Below are 21,164 nucleotides of genomic sequence, written 5' to 3'. Positions count from 1 at the left end.
TTGACTGTACAATCAATTGTGGACAATTCTTCAAGAGATGGGAATACCAGATCACCTGACCTGCCTCTTGAGAAACCTGTATGCATGTCAGGAAGTAACACTTAGAACTGGACATGGAGCAACAGACTGGTTCCAAATCAGGAAAGGAGTATGTCAAGGCTGTATATTGTCACCCTGCTTATTTAACTTCTATGCAGAGTACATCAGGAGAAATGGTGGGCTGGAAGAAGTACAAGCTGGAATCGAGTGCCAGGAGAAATATCAATAACCTCAGATATGCAGATAACACCACCCTTATGGCATAAAGTGAAGAGGAACTAAAAAGCCTCTTGATGAAAGTGAAAGTGGAGAGTGAAAAAGTTGGCTTAAAGCTCAACATTCAGAAAACTTAAGATCATGGCATTTGGTCCCATCACTTCATGGGAAATAGATGGGGAAACAGTGGAAACAGTGTCAGACTTTAGTTTTGGGGGCTCCAAAATCACCGCAGATGGTGATTGCAGCCATGAAATTAAAAGACGCTTACTCGTTGGAAGGAAAAAAGATGTTTACTCCTTGGAAGGAAAGTTATGACCGACCTAGATAGTATATTCAAAAGCAGAGACATTACTTTGCCAACAAAGGTCCATCTAGTCAAGGCTATGGTTTTTCCAGTGGACATGTATGGATGTGCGAGTTGGACTGTGAAGAAGGCTGAGTGCCGAAGAATGGATGCTTTTGAACTGTGGTGTTGGAGAAGACTCTTGAGAGTCCCTTGGACTACAAGGAGATCAGTCCTGGGTGTTCTTTGAAAGGAATGATGCTAAAGCTGAAATTCCAGTACTTTGGCCACCTCATACGAAGAGTTGACTCATTGGAAAAGACCTTGATGCTGGGAGGGATTAGGGGCAGGAGGAGAAGGGGACGACATAGGATGAGATGGCTGGATGGCATCACCAACTCAATGGACGTGAGTCTGAGTGAACTCTGGGAGTTGGTGATGGACAAGGAGGCCTGGCATGCTGCAATTCATGGGGTCGCAAAGAGTCGGACACGACTGAGCGACTGAACTGAACTGAACTGAAGCTCCATGCATACAAAAGAACACTATTCAGTCATTAAAAATGATACAGAAGAAATTTTATTGACCTCATATATAAAGTACAAAGGGAAAGTTTTAAAAATATCCAATTTTGTAAAAATAAGTTTGTAAGTCTTACAAAGGCCCAACAGGATATGTGCAAATTATTAATTCAGTCCTTTAGAAGTAACTTAATTATTTTTGTTTCATTATTTCTATTTATAGTTTTTATTAACATTCATAGAATATATTTTTATACTAATTAAAATTCGACCTTTATCTTTAAAGAAAAAAGTGGATGATTTGGGGAAATAGTATCATGCATATACCTGATACACAAGCCTGATATATCCTTTCTTCACCCATGCTCCATAACTAATTTCCATTTCTTGTATGGTTCACTTTCTGAATACTTCTAAGATCCTCCCTTAGCTCTCCATTCCTTCAGCCATTCTCTTAATCATTTCCTCATCATCCCTCATCTGAACTTTGAAAGAGATTTTGTTTAAATTGGTCTTCAGTAAGTTTTACCCCTCCTCAGTCTTCCAGACTACCACCAGACTTCACAGTACACATCTTAGGAGACCCCCCTGCCTAAAATCTTTATAATGATATATGTCATCCACCACAAGTTAAAAGTGCAAACTCCTTTCCATGAGGCATACAGCTCTTCATGTTATAACACCTTCCTATGTTTGTAGCCTTAGGTACTACTTGTGGGTCTATCCTAATACATGATGCTTCATGCTTCAAACCTTGCAGCTTTCCTTCTGCCTTGAGTGGCCACTTCACCCCTCAAAATATTTTAAACCAGTATAGCCTTCTATGCTGGTTTTAAAAATATGTCCATAAGGGAATTCCCTGGCAATCCAGTGGTTAGAACTCTGCACTTTAACTACTGAGAGCATGAGTTCCATCCCTGGTCAGGCAGAGTACTAAGATCCCAAAAGCTGTCTAGCATGGCCAAAAAAAAAAAATATCTCTGCAAAATATTTGATACTTTATTCTTCAGGATGTGGAACTACTTAATTCACCTCCTTCTAAGTGTGAGTTGAACATTGTTAATTTCTTCTTGTAAATAGAACAAGAAGAGACTGTGACTCTGAGACTAGGTCATAAAAGGCTTTGAGTTCTTCCTCCTGCATATTCTTTTGAGTCACTCCAAGGGAAGCCCGCTGCCTTGTCATGGGACGTTCAGACAGCCTATGGAGAAGCCTGTGTGCCTAGAAATAAATTATCCCAGCCCACAAGGAAGCAAAGGCTGTGCACAACTCTAAGTGAACTCAAAAGCTAATTTTTGGGCCCCTTTGAGATGCCTCCAGCCCTAGCCAGCAGCTTAACTATTACTTCATAAGAGACCTGAACAAGAACCAACTAGCTAAGGCCCTCCTGAATCTGAGATAATATTTGTTGTTTGAAGTTGCTATGGTTTGGATTAATTTGTTATTCAGTAGTAGAACCCATAAAGCTTCTTTTGGGACTCATCTTGTGTGAAATTTTTCTTCACTTCCTATAAAATTGGGTTTTGCCCAACTAGACGATGAATGCTTACAGGCAAGAACTATATTTGCTTTATCCTTTTTTCCCTTTTTCTAGCACAGTATTGACAAATGTTAAGTCCTCAAAATTTTTTTGCCAGAAGGAAGTGTAAAATTTTTGACCAATTGTAAGCAACTTGAGGGTAGAAACCCTGTATTTTTATCATTTTATCTTCCTTTACACAGTATAGGAAAGCAGTTAAGCAGGTGCCCCAGAAAGATCTATGTGATAAATAAGGTTAGACCTAAGAATTTTTATGCATCAAGTGTTTTTAGTATTAATATGCCCAGTCTTGTACTAAAAAGAATTTCATGAGTAACATGATTTGATTAGAGAAAAATATAACTAGGATATAGTAATAGCAACAGATAAAGCAAATACGTATACCCACAGGCACTGTTCTAAGCATTTTACCTGTATTAACTCATGAAATCCTTTTATGATTTCTACTTTATATGCTAGAAATTGCTAGAATCTGTGGTAGAGTCTATATAAACTCTCTGCTAGATCAGTAAAGGAAAGTGAGGACAGACCAGCATGTGAGGGATAGCTTCACCATGTGGCTGCTTAAGTTTCATTCAGCGGCATAGTTTGGATAGATCTGGATGAAAGGAAGACATTTCCACTGAGAAAGAACATGACAAAAGGCAGATTGCCACAACAGAGTACCAGTGACTAGGTGACTTGAACAAATTTATTTTCCCTGTGAGTCTGTCTCCAAATTTCCTTTTTTTATAAGAACACCAATCATATTGGATTAGTACATACCTATATGGCCTCATTTAACCTTAATTACTTTTTAAAATGGCCTGTCTCCAAATACAGTCACATTCTGAACTAGCAGGGATAAGTGAAAATGAAATCGCTCAGTCGTGTCTGATTCTTTGCTTCCCCATGGACTGTAGCCTACCAGGCTCCTCTGTCCATGGGATTTTCCAGGCAATAGCACTGGAGTGGATTGCCATTTCCTTCTCCAGGGGATCTTCCCGACCCAGGGATCGAACCCAGCTCTTCCCTGGTCTCTCAGACACTTAAGCGTCTGCCTGCAATGCAAGAGACCTGGGTTCAATCCTTGGGTCGGGAAGATCTCCTGGAGAAGGGAATGGCAACCTCCAGTATTCTTGCCTCCCCAACTCCAAAAAGTGGGGGGGGGGGGGGGAATGGCACTCAAAGCAGGAATAAGTACCTCATAAATTTGGGGGTGGGGACACAATTCAGGCCAACTCAGATGTTGAAATGAGCATGGACCAGAGGCAAGAACTGGCCTAAGATAAGCAGAGGGGTAGTGGAATTTTGGGGAGTATTTTAAATGCCAGGCAGAAGAGTTGATATGGATGGCTTTCAATAAGTCACCAATAATCAGTCCATTCCCAGGTTTTAGCACTAAAAAAAAGTTAAATAGAACCCTTTATAGTATTTGTTTTCATTTTATCTACTTTCATCACTGCTGTTATCTTACCAAGATAAGATCTTATCTGTGAATCTTCCCAAAACTAATGAGATGTAAGTTTTTACCTACTCAAATCAGTCCTAAAGTAAAAGCTGATTCTTTTGCAGGATGTTTCCCCACACTTGCAAAAGAGTCAACAAAATACAGTTGACCCTTGAAATATAGTTCAACCCTGAAAAGGTTAAATATAAATTTTAATGTTTCTAACATTACCTCATTACTTTACAGTGCTTGATAATGTGTAAGTCTGGCATAAACTATTACACATTTGTTCAATGAATATTAGAAACAGTAGATTTTGAAGAGGGAGCATTGATTTCAAAAAGGAACCCTCTGTCGATTATCTGGTTAAACATGAATAGTTAATTTAGTTCACAAAGACTGCGTTGGTAATAATGTCTGAAAACACAATACCAGTTTCATTTAAACAAAATGGTTATCACAAGTCTGTGCAATAAGAGTGACAAATATTTCAGTAATACATATACCAAAATGGCATTAGGTTACCAAGATTTAATAAAAAGAAACCCATTACATTCAGTTCAGTTCAGTCGCTCAGTCGTGTCCAACTCTGCGACCTCCATGAATCACAGCATGCCAGGCCTCCTTGTCCATCACCAACTCCCGGAGTTCACTCAACTCACATCCATCCAGTCGGCGATGCCATCCAGCCATCTCGTCCTCTGTCATCCCTTTCTCCTGCCCCCAATCCCTCCCAGCATCAGGGTCTTTAACAGTGAGTCAGGTCTTCACATGAGGTGGCCAAAGTATTGGACTTTCAGCTTCAGCATCAGTCCTTCCAAACAACACCCAAAGGACTGATCTCCTTTAGAATGGACTGGTTGGATCTCCTTGCAGTTCAAGGGACTCTCAAGAGTCTTCTCCAACACCACAGTTCAAAAGCATCAATTCTTCAGCGCTCAGCTTTCTTCACAGTCCAACTCTCACATCCATACATGACCACTGGAAAAACCATAGCCTTGACTAGATGGACCTTTGTTGGCAAAGTAATGTCTCTGCTTTTCAATATGCTATCTAGGTTGCTCATGACTTTCCTTCCAAGGAGTAAGAGTCTTTTAATTTCATGGCTGCAATCACCATCTGTAGTGATTTTGGAGCCCCCAAAACTAAAGTCTGACACTGTTTCCACTGTTTCCCCATCTATTTCCCATGAAATAATGCGACCAGATGCCATGATCTTAGTTATCTGAATGTTGAGCTTTAAGCCAACTATTTCACTCTCCACTTTCACTTTCATCAAGAGGCTTTTTAGTTCCTCTTCACTTTCTGCCATAAGGGTGGTGTCATCTGCATATCTGAGGCTATTGATATTTCTCCCAGCTATCTTGATTCCAGCTTGTGCTTCTTCCAGTCCAGTGTTTCTTATGATGTACTCTGCATATAAGTTAAATAAGCAGGGTGACAATATACAGCCCTGATGTGCTCCTTTTCATATTTGGAACCAGTCTGTTGTTCCATGTCCGGTTCTAACTGTTGCTTCCTGACCTGCATACAGATTTCTCAAGAGGCAGGTCAGGTGGTCTGGTATTCCCATCTCTTGAAGAATTTTCCACTGTTTCTTGTGATCCACACAGTCAAAGGCTTTGGCATAGTCAATAAAGTAGAAATAGATGTTTTTCTGGAGCTCTCTTGCTTTTTTGATGATCCAGCGGATGTTGGCAATTTGATCTCTGGTTCTTCTGCCTTTTCTAAAACCAGCTTGAACATCTGGAAGTTCATGGTTCACATATTGCTGAAGCCTGGCTTGGAGAATTTTGAGCATTACTTTACTAGCATGTGAGATGACTGCAATTGTGCGGTAGTTTGAGCATTCTTTGGCATTGCCTTTCTTTATTCTTTGCAGCCAGAGATGGAGAAGCTCTATATAGTCAGCAAAAACAAGACCAGGAGCTGACTGTGGCTCACATCATGAACTTATTGCAAATTCAGACTTAAATTGAAGAAAGTGGGGAAAGCCACTAGACCATTCAGTTATGACCTAAATCAGATCCCTTATGATTATACAGTGGAAGTGAGAAATAGATTTAAGGGACTAGATCTGATAGAGTGCCTGATGAACTATGGATGGAGGTGCATGACATTATACAGGAGACAGGGATCAAGACCATCTCCAAGAAAAAGAAATGCAAAAAAGCAAAATGGCTGTCTGAGGAGGCCTTACAAATAGCTGTGAAAAGAAGAAAGTGAAAAGCAAAGGAGAAAAGGAAAAATATAAGCATCTGAATGCAGAGTTCCAAAGAATAGCAGGGAGAGATAAGAAAGCCTTCCTCAGTGATCAGTGCAAAGAAATAGAGGAAAACAACAGAATGGGAAAGACTAGAGATCTCTTCAAGAAAATTAGAGATACTAAGGGAATATTTCATGCAAAGATGGGCTCGATAAAGGACAGAAATGCTATGGACCTAACAGAAGCAGAAGATATTAAGAAGAGGTGGCAAGAATACACAGAAGAACTGTACAAAAAAGATCTTCACAACCAAGATAATCAAGACGGTGTGATCACTGACCTACAGCCAGACATCCTGGAATGTGAAGTCAAGTGGGCCTTAGAAAGCATCACTACGAATAAAGCTAGTGGAGGTGATGGAATTCAGGTTGAGCTATTTCAAATCCTGAAAGATGATGCTGTGAAAGTGCTGCACTCAATATGCGCATTACATTACTAGTGTTCAACTCTGAAATCTTTAAAATATGAAAGGAATAAAGTCATTAGCTTGCCTTCCCAGTCTGACAAATTAAGTAGAATAAAAAGTGTTACTGGATCACAGGTTCAGCTTTACATCTATGGGGTCGCACAGAGTTGGACACGACTGGAGCGACTTAGCAGCAGCAGCAGAAGCTACATAGAATCATAAATGCATAAGATCTAAAACTTGAAAAAAAACCCAGCATACTATACATTAAATGAAGCAGTCATCATTCTAAAATGAGAGTGTTATGATAAATTTATCATAAGACTGCTACCTTTCTGGGGATGGGGACATGTTTTATTGTACATATTCTTAAGATCACTTTTTATGAACTTCCACACAGATTAGGGTTACTGTTTACTTATATAAGCATTTTTTAATGCTTGAGAATCTTTATTAAGCTTCTTTTGTTTAATCTCATAATGATGAAAACAGTAACTCTTATCAAACACATAACCAAAATATCTTCATCTTTATCCTGTCACCTGTACATTTCATGAAATTTTCAATGCTGGAGAATACTATAATGACAATGCAAATAAAGTAAAATAAAGTTTGGACAGTTGCTTAGAGTTTGTCATAAAGGATTTCTATAATTTTGATTTTCTAAAGCTTTGCATTACTTTCATGGCATTTTTTTCTGACTTCTGTAAATTTTCTATATCCTTTATGAGTTGTTTTCCAGATATGAGCATAAAAGTATGTTTTTAATATAACCAGTTTTAAAAATAATAGAACAAATGCCTCATCTTAATAGGATGTCTGTTCTGACTTGGTATTCATTTATCATTCATTATTCAAATGTGACAATCTCAATTTTGTACCCCACATTGTGTTTTATTGTCATTTAGTTCCCAAGAAAGTACATGATGTAGGTATAATAGTGTAATTTCTCCCATATTCTTGTATGCCACATGTATGTGGGAGACACCCAGTGTAAACTGCTAAGCCAATCTTATCTTTCAGGTATCCTGTTCTTATATTGAATTTCTTTCTTTTTTATTATTCATCACCTTTGGAATTGATAGCAGCAATATTAAAGCCACTTAATATTCTCAGCTAAACATTAAAGATGTTATTACTCTCAAGTGTTTTTATGGGTCGTGCATGCATGCTCACTGCTTCAGTTATTTCTGACTCTTTGTGACCCACTGGACTGTAACCTCCCAAGCTCCTCTGTCTGTTGGATTCTCCAGGCAAGAATACTGGAGTGGGTTGCTGTGCCTTCCTCCAGGGGTGAACCCACATCTCTTGCATCTGCTGCATTTCAGGAGATCCTTTACCACTGAGCTACTGGGGAAGCCCTCATGGGTCATTATCATGTAAAAAATAGGTGGCCTGAAAATAAAAGCCAAGCAACCAATGAGAAGAATATGAGATCCTTGGAAACCATATAGTGGCTGTGACAAACCAATCAGCACAAAAAACCTCCAAAAAAAAAAAAAAAACTAATTAGAGATAAAATAGAAGGTCAGTATTGGCCTGAGAATTATTACAGCTACAACTTGGCATCTACTAAATTGCAAGCACCATAATTACATAATTTGACTCAATCTGCATAAACTGAAATAGCTAGTACTTTACAGATGGGAAATGGGGGCTTTAAGAAGCTTTAAAAGAGAGGCCTTAGATTACACAGATTGTTTCTAACTTCAGAGCCTGTCTCTTTTTTGTTGTTAAGGTAATTTTAATATTGTATATAATATTTTTATATATCTTTTTCTAGAGTTGGGGGCTCATGGGTATCATAAGATTCTCTAAGGGGTCCTAATGAAAGAAGTCTAAGAACCACTAAAACTCAACTGTGAGTTCAGTGCCATTACTGTGAGGGAGAGAGTAATGCTGAGATAGTTTGGCTGAGTCATTCAAACAAATAAAGGTGGAGAAGCTAAGTAGATTGTGAAAATTCTGATTCAACTAACATTTACTGAATTTCCATTTGCATCAGCTACACAGATTGTATTATACTTTCTCAACTTGAATATATAGAAACACCTTCTAAGCGTTGTGTATACCCAACGAGTGAAATTTAGAGAAGGAAATGGCAACCCACTCCAGTATTCTTGCCTGGAGAATCCCATGGACAGAGGAGCCTGGCAGGCTACAGTCTATGGGGTTGCAAAAGTCAGACATGACTGAGTGACTAAGCACAATGTGAGAAATATTTTTATTATACAGTAGAAAGCTTGATTTAGGCCTGTGCTGATCAGTTGCTCAATCATGTCCAACTTTTTGCGACCCCATGAACCATTCATGACAGGCCTCCCTGTCCATCACCAACTCTCAGTGTCCACTCAAACCCATGTCCATTGAGTCAGTGATGCCATCAAACCATCTTATCCTCTGTCATCCCCTTCTCCTGCCCTCAGTCTTTCCCGGCATCAGGGCCTTTTCTAATGAGTCAGTTCTTCACATCAGGTGGCCAAAGTATTGGAGTTTCAGCTTCAGCATCAGTCCTTCCAATGAGTATTCAGGACTGATTTCCTTTAGGATGGACTGGTTGGATCTCCTTGCAGTCTGAGGGACTCTCAAGAGTCTTCTCCAACACCACAGTTCAAAAGCATCAATTCTTCAGCACTCAGTTTTCTTTATAGTCCAACTCTCAAATCCATACATGACCACTGGAAAAACCATAGCCTTGACTAGACTGACCTTTGTTGACAAGGTAATGTCTCTGCTTTTCAATATGCTGTCTAGGTTGGTCATAACTTTCCTTCCAAGAAGTAAGCGTCTTTTAATTTCATGGCTGTAGTCACCATCTGCAGTGATTTTGGAGCCCAAAAAAATAAAGTCTGACCCTGTTTCCCGTCTATTTCCTATGAAGTGATGGGACCAGATGCCATGATCTTAGTTTTCTGATTGTTGAGCTTTAAGCCAACTTTTTCAGTCTCCTCTTTCACTTTCATCAAGAGGCTTTTTAGTTCCTCTTCACTTTCTGCCATAAGGGTGGTGTCATCTCCATATATGAGGTTTTGGATATTTCTCCCAGCAGTCTTGATTCCAGCTTGTGCTTCTTCCACTCCAGCATTTCTCATGATGTATTCTGCACATAGTTAAATAAGCAGTGTGACAGTATACAGCCTTGACATGCTCCTTTTCCTATTTGGAACCAGTCTGTTGTTCCATGTCCAGTTCTAACTGTTGCTTCCTGACCTACATACAGGTTTCTCAAGAGGCAGGTCAGGTGGTCTGGTACTCCCATCTCTTGAAGAATTTTCTGCAGTTTCTTGCGATCTGCACAGTCAAAGGCTTTGGCATGGTCAATAAAGCAGAAATAGATGTTTTTCTGGAACTCTCTTGCTTTTTCCATGATCCAGCAGATGTTGGCAATTTGATCTCTGGTTCCTCTGCCTTTTCTAAAACCAGCTTGAATATCTGGAAGTTCACGGTTTATGTACTGCTGAAGCCTGGCTTGGAGAATTTTGAGCATTACTTTACTAGCATGTGAGATGAGTGCAATTGTGTGGTAGTTTGAGCATTCTTTGGCATTGCCTTTCTTTGGGATTGGAATGAAAACTGACCTTTTCCAGTCCTGTGGCCACTGCTGAGGTTTCCAAATTTGCTGGCATACTGAGTGCAGCACTTTCACAGCATCAGGATTTGAAATAGCTAAACTGCTGATAGCTCTTTTTAACTATTAATTTGGAAAAAATGGAAATTAAGCTAAAATATTTTAAATTAATTACATTGATTTTAATGTAACAGTATTGTTTTGTTGAGCCTAAAATAATTGGAAATTTATACAGCACATATTTGGTTTTGGGGGTATATTTATATTGCTACATGGTAACTCAATTTTCCCAGCCAGTTTTTAAGGCTTTGTTCCAGAAGCAAGCAGTCACAGCTTTTGACCTTTTCCTGGCATGTATGCACCATTCATTTGTTCGCTTCTATTTCTTACTGTACAGCTCAGGGCATTTTAAGTTTTATAACTTGGCTCCAGCTTATAAACACAAATGAAAATATGGCATTCAAATCAGGCAAAAGTATTTTGTAAATTAATCTTCCCTGTGATCCAAAGTATAGTTATTAATTTTTAAATCATTTTTCAAATGAAATTTCAAACCAAGCATTTTTGATGAGAAATCAAAGATATTTAAGAACATGTTAGTGAATTGCCAAGGATTTGAAAAGCAAAGGTTAAGAGCTTAGGGTTTTAGAATAGCTCAGAACTGGAATTATACCCAGCTAAGACGTAGGCAAGCTAAGTGGCCTTGGGCAAGGTGCTAACTTTACTATGCCTCAGTTTTGTTACCTAAAAATTGCGTGTAGAAATATGCCTTTTCAGAATTAGAATTTAATTTTAAGAGATGATCTATCTAAATGCTTAGCATAATATATGGAATTAACCAAACATTCAAAAATAACCTAAGGATGTCAAAGAGAGAAGCATAATTATTAATGTAACATCTGAAAGGAAAAATGAAAGAAAAGACTGTAAAAACAGACACTCACATTTGCAGCAACATGGATGCAACTATAGATGCTCATACTAAGTAAAGTAAGTCAGAAAGAGAAAGACAAATACCTTATGATATCACTTCTCTGTGGAATCTAAACTATGTCACAAGACTTCACTAGCAGTGATTAAGAATCCACACTTCTGCTGCAGTCAGTCGCTGGCCAGGGAAGTAAAATACCACATGCCTCACAGTGCAGCCAAATAAAATATATCAGAAATGAACCTACCTACAAAACATCTGTGAGTAGACTCACAGATGTAGAGATCAGACTCATGGTTGCTGAGGGGAAGTAGGGGAAGAGAGGGATGGACTGGGAGTTTGGAGTTGGTAAATGCAAACTATGTCATTCAGAATGGGTAAATAGCAGGGTCCTACTGTATGGCACAGGAAACTGTATCCAGTCACCTGAGATAAGCCATAATGGAAAAAAAATATTTTTTAGAATGTACCTATTGGGTTGGCCAAAAGATTCATTCAGTTTTTTCCATAAGAGAGCTTTAGTAGTGCTTAGGCGTCCTTCATTTGAAACAATTCTTATTGTGACAGCTGTCATAGCAGCGTGCATTTTTTAAAAAAAAACTTAATCAAAATTTTGATGTTGTGTAGCCATTCTAATATGAACGATGGAAGAAAAACTTTCTTCATATTATGCTTTATTATTTCAAGAAAGATAAAAACACAGCTGAAGCAGAAAAAGATTTGTACAGTGTTTGGAGAAGATGCTGTGACTGATCAAATGTCTTAGAAGTGGTTTGCAAAGTTTTGTGCTGGAGATTTCTTGTTGGAGGATGCTGCTCTGTAGTCAGGTAGACCAGTTGAAGTTGATAGCACAATCAAATCAAGACATTAATTGAGAACAGTCAACATACCACAAGGTAGATATTTTGAGCTGACATCCTCAAAATATCCAAATAGAGTGCTGAAAATCATTTACACTAGCCTGCTTATGTTAATTGCTTTGATGTTTACGTTCCACATAAATTAAGTGGAAAAAAAAAAAACACGACTATTTCTGCATGTGATTCTCTACTGAAACATAATGACAACATTCTATTTTTAAAACAAATTGAAGTGGATGATGAAAAGTGGATATTGCACAGTAATGTGGCATGGAAGAGAGATCGTGGGGCAAGTGTAATGAACCACTGCCAACCACACCAAGGGCTGGTCTTCACACAAAGAAGGTGATGTGTATATGGTGGGATTGGAAGGAAGTCCTCTATTATGAGCTCCTTCTGGAAAACCAAACAGTTCCCAATTCGACCAACTGAAAGTGGCACTTGAAAATTCCAGAATTAGTCAAGAGAAAAAACATAATCTTCCATCAGGATAACACAAGACCATATGTTTCTTTGATGACCAGGCAAAAACTGTTACAGCTTGATTGGAAAGTTTTGATTCATCCACTGTGTTCACTGGACATTGCACCTTTGGATTTCCATTTATTTCAATCTTTACCAAATTCTCTTAATGGAAAAAAATTTTCAATTCCCTGGATAAGAAGCACCATTCTTTGCTTAAAAAGCAAAGTTATGGGATGATGAAATTATGAAGTTGCCTGAAAAATGGTGGAAGGTAGTGGAACAGAACAGTTAATACATTGTTCAATAAAGTTAGTGAAAATGAAAAATTTGTCTTTTATGTTTGCTTAAAAAATTGAACTTTTTGGCCCACCAGGTATGTGCATCACTGCATCACTTTGCTGTACAGCAGAGGTTGCCACAACATTGTCAATCAAATACTATACTTCAATTAAAAAAAATTTTTTTAAGGCCACTTGTAAAAACAACAGAAACATAAATGTGCTAGCTGGCTGACAAATACTTTCTGTTAAGGAATAAAAGTCAGGTAAAATGAGAAAGTGAAACATATTCTTAAATGATTGTATTTCATAGTAGCAAGTTAGTTACTATGTTTTGTTTTCATAGTATTTTTTAATAGTGGGTTTTTTAAAATAAACCAGTAGCTAATCTTTTTCATTTCTTGTGATATTGGATTTATATTCCTTACACAGTTATTAACAGAATTTTAAAAGAACCATCACTTTTAAAAAACATTGTTTACGATCTCCCTGGTGGCTCAATGGTAAAGAATTCTGCCAGTTCAGGAGACATGGGTTCAATTCCTGGTCCAGAAAAATCCTACATGCCATGAAGTATGCCCATGGGCCATAACCACTGAACCTGTTCTCTGGAGCCCATGCTTCACAAGAGAAGCCACAGCAATGAAAAACCCTTCCACTGCAATGAAGACTAGTCCCTGCTCTTTGTAACTCGAGAAAAGTCAGCACAGGAACAAAGACCCAACACAGCCATAAATAAATAAATTTTTTAAAAAGACATTGTTTACAAGATGATTACAATTCTCAAATAATTTTACCTTTTTAATGTGGTTTTCAATTCTAAATGAAGTAGAACTTTTAGTCATAATTCAGGTATTTAAAAAACACTACCTAAAATATAGGTAAGCACAGTATTTCATAAAACACTTGTATTTTGATATGAGTGAAATTAGTTCCTTTTGGCTTCTAGATTTTAAAAGTTGCTACATCTGCTCTAGCTTTGACTGGTGAAGGTGGTCCTGAAGGTATATTATCCTAAGACCATCTCTTATCCTTTTAATGACACAGCCTATATAATTAGAAACGAACTATGTTTTTCATAAACAACATATGTAAGTGGGCACAGGACAGTTAAATGGCAGAACCCAGAAAAACAGTCAATTGATCACTTACAAATTCAGAAGCTACCCCAAGCAGATATTTTATAATGTAGTGCAAAAATAAATCATAAGATATAACACTTCTAATAATAAGAAAGACCTTTTCTGTTAGCCTCATCCCTAAAGCTAGTTTTTCCTGCTAAAAGCCAAGAGACCTTATTTTAAAAAACAAAACCCTCTTAACTATAGCAGCAGAAGGAAGAGAAAACCTCTATTTTGAATGAAATGATACCAAATATATTATTATACTTCTTTAAGCTGAAGAACTTGCGTGTATCTTTGTTGTTCCTTATGGAAACAAAAATTACAAAAAGGGGAAAGAGGAGGGAGAAGGGATCCAAACCAGGTTCCTCAGACCAGTTCTGTGAGATATTGGTAAATATTCTGTGGGAAAAGATTGCATTGTAAAGTAGACGTAGGAGTTAGTTAAACCAAGTAAAAGAAGTTTTATGACTGCAGTGTTTGTTGAAATTTTTAATATACAAATATATGTTCCTAAATGCCTTAGTCCTTTTTTATTGATGACTTCAGTTAATACCTCACAAAACCATGAACTATCTACATTTAAGGAAATACTGTGCTTGGAAGGTTGAATTTTGAGTTCCTGTGAACAGAGGATTCTCTACTATCAATTTTGTTGGGATTTGAATGGGCTGTTATAGATGTTTGAACCAAACCAAATAAGAGATATTTCTCGTATCCACTTTAGACTAAGTTTTACCAGTACTTTAAGCAAGGACTGGCAACATTTAAAACCAATGCTGTAGTTAGAGCTGAATATTTTTGTAGACACATAGCGTATTGAATGGGAGTTTGCCTATAATTGTCCTATTAATTATGCCTCAAAACTGAAGATGAAATGCATGAATTCATCACATTGTAAGTTAAAATAACTTTAACCTCATGGTATTAAATGAGTAGAGTCACAAGCAGTCCTGTCACCATCGCCACAGCCACTCCTGTCCACTCTTGGTCAAAAGAGAAGTAAGAGATATAGAGGAGACCTGTTAAGAGAAAGCAGTGTTTTTAGATAAGCTATTTCAAATGTGAGGATGCTCAAAGAGATTCGTTTCTGAAGATGGGATTTATAAAAGAAGTGGAGACATTTTCTTTGTTGGATGTTTGCTTGACCATAGAACTTGCTTATCTCCTGAAGCTGAGGAAAGAGAATTTGAAGGATGATAGACAGGCCAGGACCAGGGGAATAGCCTTCATGGCCACCATTTAGTGTGGCAAGAATAATAAGGTCCCCAGTGATGGTGTGAATACTGGAGAAGGTAAGTGGGCTTGAGCCATTTTGTCAGTATGAGAGCTGACAACAAAAAGAAGGAAGCACTGAAGGTAGAGGAATGAAACGTCTGGTAAGCTGGAACCCCGATAACCATCAGGAAAGTAGATAGTGGTAAACCCCTGAAGACTTACTGAAGATCTAGCTTTTTGGATACTGTCATAGGTCTCAGAAATCAGTCAATTGAAGACTGTGTTCCCCACCAGTCAAGTAAGGAAGCATTTACCCTTTTTTCATTCCATTCCCTCTGCCACAGGCCACGAGCACTAAGCCTGGAAGTGAAGCGGGAGGAAAAGGAGTTGTCTGAGAGCCAAATTTTCCCCCACCTCCAAGTAGGAAATGGCAACCCACTCCAGTACTCTTGCCTGGAGAATCCCATGGAGGGAGGAGCCTGGTAGGCTACAGTCCATGGGGTCGCAAAGAGTCGGACACAACTGAACGAGTTCACTTTCCAAGTACTAGAGCTTTACCTGTACTGGGGATGGCTAAATGGGAGGAGCAGACTAAAAGAGTTTTGAACTGAGTAGAGATCAAAGCTTTCAAGTTGGTGGTTCCTTTTTTTTTTTTTTTTTAAGACTGATTCTTTAATTTTAGATTGTAACTGTTCTAATAAAATGACTAGAAATCATAGCCATTAAAGGAGCCACCATTCTGGGAAATGGAAAGTTCTACCTTATATTATTGAGGATAGTTATTGAAAGAAAATAAGGATGTTTCTTGTCTCTCAACAGTCTGAAGCATTTTAGTAAATAAATACTTTAAAACATTTTTATGCTTAAATTATCTAGTTCTTTTTTTGTTTTTTTGTTTGTTTTGTTTTGTTTTGATTGAGCAGCATGACTTGAGGGATCTTAGTTCCTTGACCAGGGATTGACCGCAGCCATGGCAGTGAAAGTGCTGAATCCTAACCACTAGACCACCAGGGAACTCCCTATCTAGTTCTTTTCAAAGTATGGTTTCCATAATTCATCCATTTCTTTTGTGAACTTTATAAAATTTTGAAATGTAAAACATCTTTGCAAGTATCTAAGTTTTGCTGAAGATTCTGGGGCCCAACACCCTTTACAGGATAGTATTTTTATAACTCCTTTTTGCATTTGCTAAATCAGAAGACTTAGACATGACTTCATATGGTAAAGAGTCTGCTTGCAATGCAGGAGACCTGAGTTCAATCCCTGGGTTGGGAAGATCCCCTGGAGAAGGAAATGGCAACCCACTCCAGTGTTCTTGCCTGGAAAATCCTATAGACAGAGGAACCTGGCAGGCTATATAGTCCATTTAGTTATTTTTTGGGGCTCCAAAATCACTGCAGATGGTGACTGCAGCCATGAAATTAAAAGATGCTTACTCCTTGGAAGAAAAGTTATGACCAACCTAGATAGCATATTGAAAAGCAGAGACATTACTTTGCCAACAAAGGTCCGTCTAGTCAAGGCTATGGTTTTTCCAGTGGTCATGTATGGATGTGAAAGTTGGACTATGAAGAAAGCTGAGCGCTGAAGAATTGATGCTTTTGAACTGTGGTGTTGGAGAAGACTCTTGAGAGTCCCTTGGATTGCAAGGAGATCCAGCCAGTCCATTCTGAAGGAGATCAGCCCTGCAATTTCTTGGGAAGCAATGATGCTAAAGCTGAAACTCCAGTACTTTGGCCACCTCATGCGAAGAGTTGACTCATTGGGTAAGACTCTGATGCTGAGAGGGATTGGGGGCAAGAGGAGAAAGGGACAACAGAAGATGAGATGGTTGGATGGCATCACCGACTCGATAGACGTGAGTTTGAATGAATACCGGGAGTTGGTGATTGACAGGGAAGCCTGGCATGCTGCTATTCATGGGGTCGAAAGAGTCGGACACGACTGAGCGACTGAACTGAACTGAACTGAACTGATATAGTCCATGGGGTCACAAAGAGTCGGACACGACTGAGTGACTAACACTAACACACTAGTGACTAAACAACAACGACAACCCATCACAGTGATGAGCAGCTATGCCATTCAATCCTGATAGACCCTCAGTCCAGATTTAAAAGAGAAAAGCAGAATTTAAAAGCAAAGCAGTATGAACTACTTCCACTTTCATGTTGGCCTTTCTCATGTTCTTAAATGAATTCCACAGAATTTTAGATATGTCTTTACTTATAATTTTATCAAATTATAGTTCCACCCAGAAAAGGGCAAAGTAAATCTAAAACTTTAATATGATTTAAGATTTAATCTTCCAGGTCAATATTAAATTTCATTGATATTTGGTGGAAAAGTATCTAGAATATATCTACTCAAACCTTTTAACCATCTTACTTGTTGTACTTTAAAGCATGAAGAACAATTGCTATTTGGTTGTTTGTTTATTAGTGAGGAACAAATGATTAACAAATGATACAAAACAAATGATTGCTGCGCAACTTTGAATCTGGAGACAAACAATTGGATCATTCTCATATGAAGAACAATATGAACGCATGCAAATTCCCAGTGTATTCAATGCTGACAAGTATTTACTGTGTGCCAGGCACTGATCCAAACACAGGGAAATTGAGCAGTAAGGAAAGTGTGTAATTCCCTGTTTTCCTGGAGAATATAGATAATAAATGAATATTCAAAATAATATTATGCAATTATAAGAATTATGAAGGAAATGAGGCAAGATAAGGGCTAGAGAATGACGAGGGGATGGCATGCTCTTTTAGATAAGGTGGTCAGTTGACTAAGGAGGTAACAGAGCAAGATATCTGCAGGAAATGAAGTTGCATCAAGTTTACTCGATAGACATGATTTAGATGTCAGGCTATGAGTTTAGTATCCCTTGCATGCCATAGCCTTGACTAGACAGACCTTTGTCAGCAAAGTAACATCTCTGCTTTTGAATATGCTATCTAGGTTGGTCATAACTTTCCTTCTAAGGAGTAAGTGTCTTTTAATTTCATGGCTGCCATCACCATCTGCAATGATTTTGGAGCCCCCAAAAATAAAGTCCGTCACTGTTTCCACTATTTCCCCATCTACATGCCACACAGTGGGGCCAAAACAAAAAATGCAAAAGGTAGCATATTGCTTTGTACAGTTATATCTTCATAGAAACTAATTTTTATTTTTGATGCTGTTGCTTCTGGTCTCATTTCATTATTAATTAATTTTTTAAAATTTATTTTTGGCTGTACTGGATCTTCATTGCTGCACATAGGCTTTCTCTAGTTGTGGCAAGCAGGTTTCTCATTGCAATGGCTTCTCTTGTTGCAGAGCATGGGCTCTAAAGCTCGTGGGCTTCAGTAGTTGTGGCACACGGGCTAAGTTGCCCTGTAGCATGTAGAATCTTCTTGGATCAGGAATCAAGCCAGTGTGCCCTGCATTGGCAGGCAGATTCTTAACCACTGGACCACCAGGGAAGTCCATTTCATTTCACTTTAATTCAGCAGATCTTTTTTGCCTGTTTGCTATATTCCAGGCTTTATTCTAGGCTCTTGCAGTATGCCAGTGAATAAAATACAAAAAGATTCCCGACTATATGGATATTACATTCTAGCAGGGAAAGGCAGACAATAAATATGTATTATATAAATATAATAAATTACATACTGTGATAGAAGGTGATTTGTAATATAGGAAAAAAGTAGACCAGAGACAGAGAGATGCATAAATACTGAGAGAGAGATAGGTTTCATTAGTAAATAGGCTAGTCAGGGTGGGTCTTGAGATTAGACCAGAGGAAACACCTGAAGAGTTGAGGGAGTTAGCTAAGTGCCTATCAGGGGGAACAGCTCTAATTGACACATACATACATAACACACATGACACACATACATATGCTTTTGCCTTCAAGGACGTTACTATCTTCAACATGTAATTTTTAGCTTATAAAAATAGAGTAGTAGCTATATACAACCGCTTAAAAGTGTGCATGTTATCTTTTATTTACTTAAAAGATAGCCACTTTTATAGATAGATATGTTGATTTTTTTGTGATCAGATTATGAATCACTTTTAAAAGCACTGAAAAATAACATGATTAAAAATGTACATCATTTTGGACTTCTCTGGCAGTCCAGTAGAATAAGACTCCTTGTTTCCAGTGCAGGTGATGTGGGTTCAATCCCTGGTCAGAGAACTAAGATCCCACATGCTGAGTGGCATGGCAAAAAATATATATATACATATTTTTATGTACTGGTATGTGTAGGTCACACAGCAATTATACTATATCTTTTATTTTTTTTAATTTGAAGTATCAAGTGTAAGTGTTAGTTGCTCAGTCATGTCTGACTCTTTGCAACCCCATGGAGTATAGACTGCCAGGCTCCCCTTTCCATGGAATTCTCCAGGCAAGAATAGTGGAGTGGGTTGCCATTCCCTTCTCCAGGGGATCTTCCTGACCCAGGGATCAAACCCAGGTCTCCTGCATTGCAGGCATATTCTTTACCATCTGAGCCACCAGGGAAGTCTAGTTGATGTACAATATTATGTTTGTTTTGGGTATACAACATAATAATTCAATTTTTAAATACATTACAAAATGGTCAATAAGGTTAGTAATCATCTGTCTTCATATAAAATTATTACAATACTCTTGACCATATTTCCTATGTTATATAATGTATCCCTGTGCCTTACTTATGTTATGACTAGAAGTTTGTACTTCTTAATGCCCTTTGCATATTTTGTCCAACCTCCCATCTTCCTCTGCTCTGGCAACTACCTCTGTTCTCTATATCTATCAGTCTGTTTTAATTTTTTAGTTTGTCTATTCATCTGTTTTCTTTTCTGCTGCTGCTTCTGCTAAGTTGCTTCAGTCGTGTCTGACTCTGTGCAACCCCATAGACAGCAGCCCACCAGGCTCCCCCCTCCCTGGGATTCTCCAGGCAAGAACACTGGAGTGGGTTGCCATTTCCTTCTCCAATGCATGAAAGTGAAAGTGAAGTCATTCAGTCATGTCTGACTCTTAGCGACCCCATGGACTGCAGCCTACCAGGCTCCTCCATCCATGGGATTTTCCAGGCAAGAGTACTGGAATGGGGTGCCATTGCCTTCTCTGTTTCTTTTCTAGATTTCACATATAACTGAGATATATAGTATCTGTCTGTTAGACTTAGCTTAATACTCTCTAGATCCATCCATGTTGTCACTAATGGCAAGATGTCACTCTTTTTTGCGGCTAATATTCCATTGTATATACATACAAAATATATCCACCTATATATGTATATGTATGTACATATATGTGTACGTATATACATATACATACATATATATGGCTTCCCCAGTGGTAGAGAATCCACTTGAAATGCAAGAGACACGAGTTCAATCCCTGGGTCAGAAAGATCCCCTGAAGGCAGGCATGGCAACCCACTCCAGTATTCTTGCCTAGAGAATCCTATGGACAGAGGAGCCTGGTGGGCTGCAGTCCATGGAGTCACAAAGAGTCAGACACGACTGAAGCAACTGAGCACGCACACACATGTGAATATGCACGCCACATCATCTTTAGCCATTTATCTCTCAATGGACACTAAGATTGCTTCTGTATCTTAGCTATAATAAGTAATGCTGTAATGAACATAGGGGTGCAAATATCTTTTCAAATTACTGTTTTTGTTTTCTTTGGGTAAATACCTAGAAGTAGAATTTCTGGATGGTATGGTAGTTTTGTTTTTAATTTTTTGAAGAACTTCCATGCTGTTTTTACTAGTGGCTACACTACTGTATCCTTTCTCTTTTGTTCAAGGGTAATGATATTCTCAAAGATGTGTTAGAAATCCAAAATAATTTAAAATAAATTGGAAAACATGGTAGATTAATTACTTCATGCTATAAATTGAGTGCTTGTGAACTAGCAAGCAAAATGATTTGTCAATATGAGTAGAAAAATGTACCTTTATGAGTTCTTTGAATAAAATTAGAACAATTTATAGTCTTTTATTTTACTTCATTTCATCTGT

The sequence above is a fragment of the Bubalus kerabau genome, chromosome 1, assembly GCF_029407905.1.
Source record: "Bubalus kerabau isolate K-KA32 ecotype Philippines breed swamp buffalo chromosome 1, PCC_UOA_SB_1v2, whole genome shotgun sequence".
Lineage (NCBI taxonomy): Eukaryota > Metazoa > Chordata > Mammalia > Artiodactyla > Bovidae > Bubalus > Bubalus kerabau.
Note: the sequence above shows the minus strand (reverse complement) of the source record.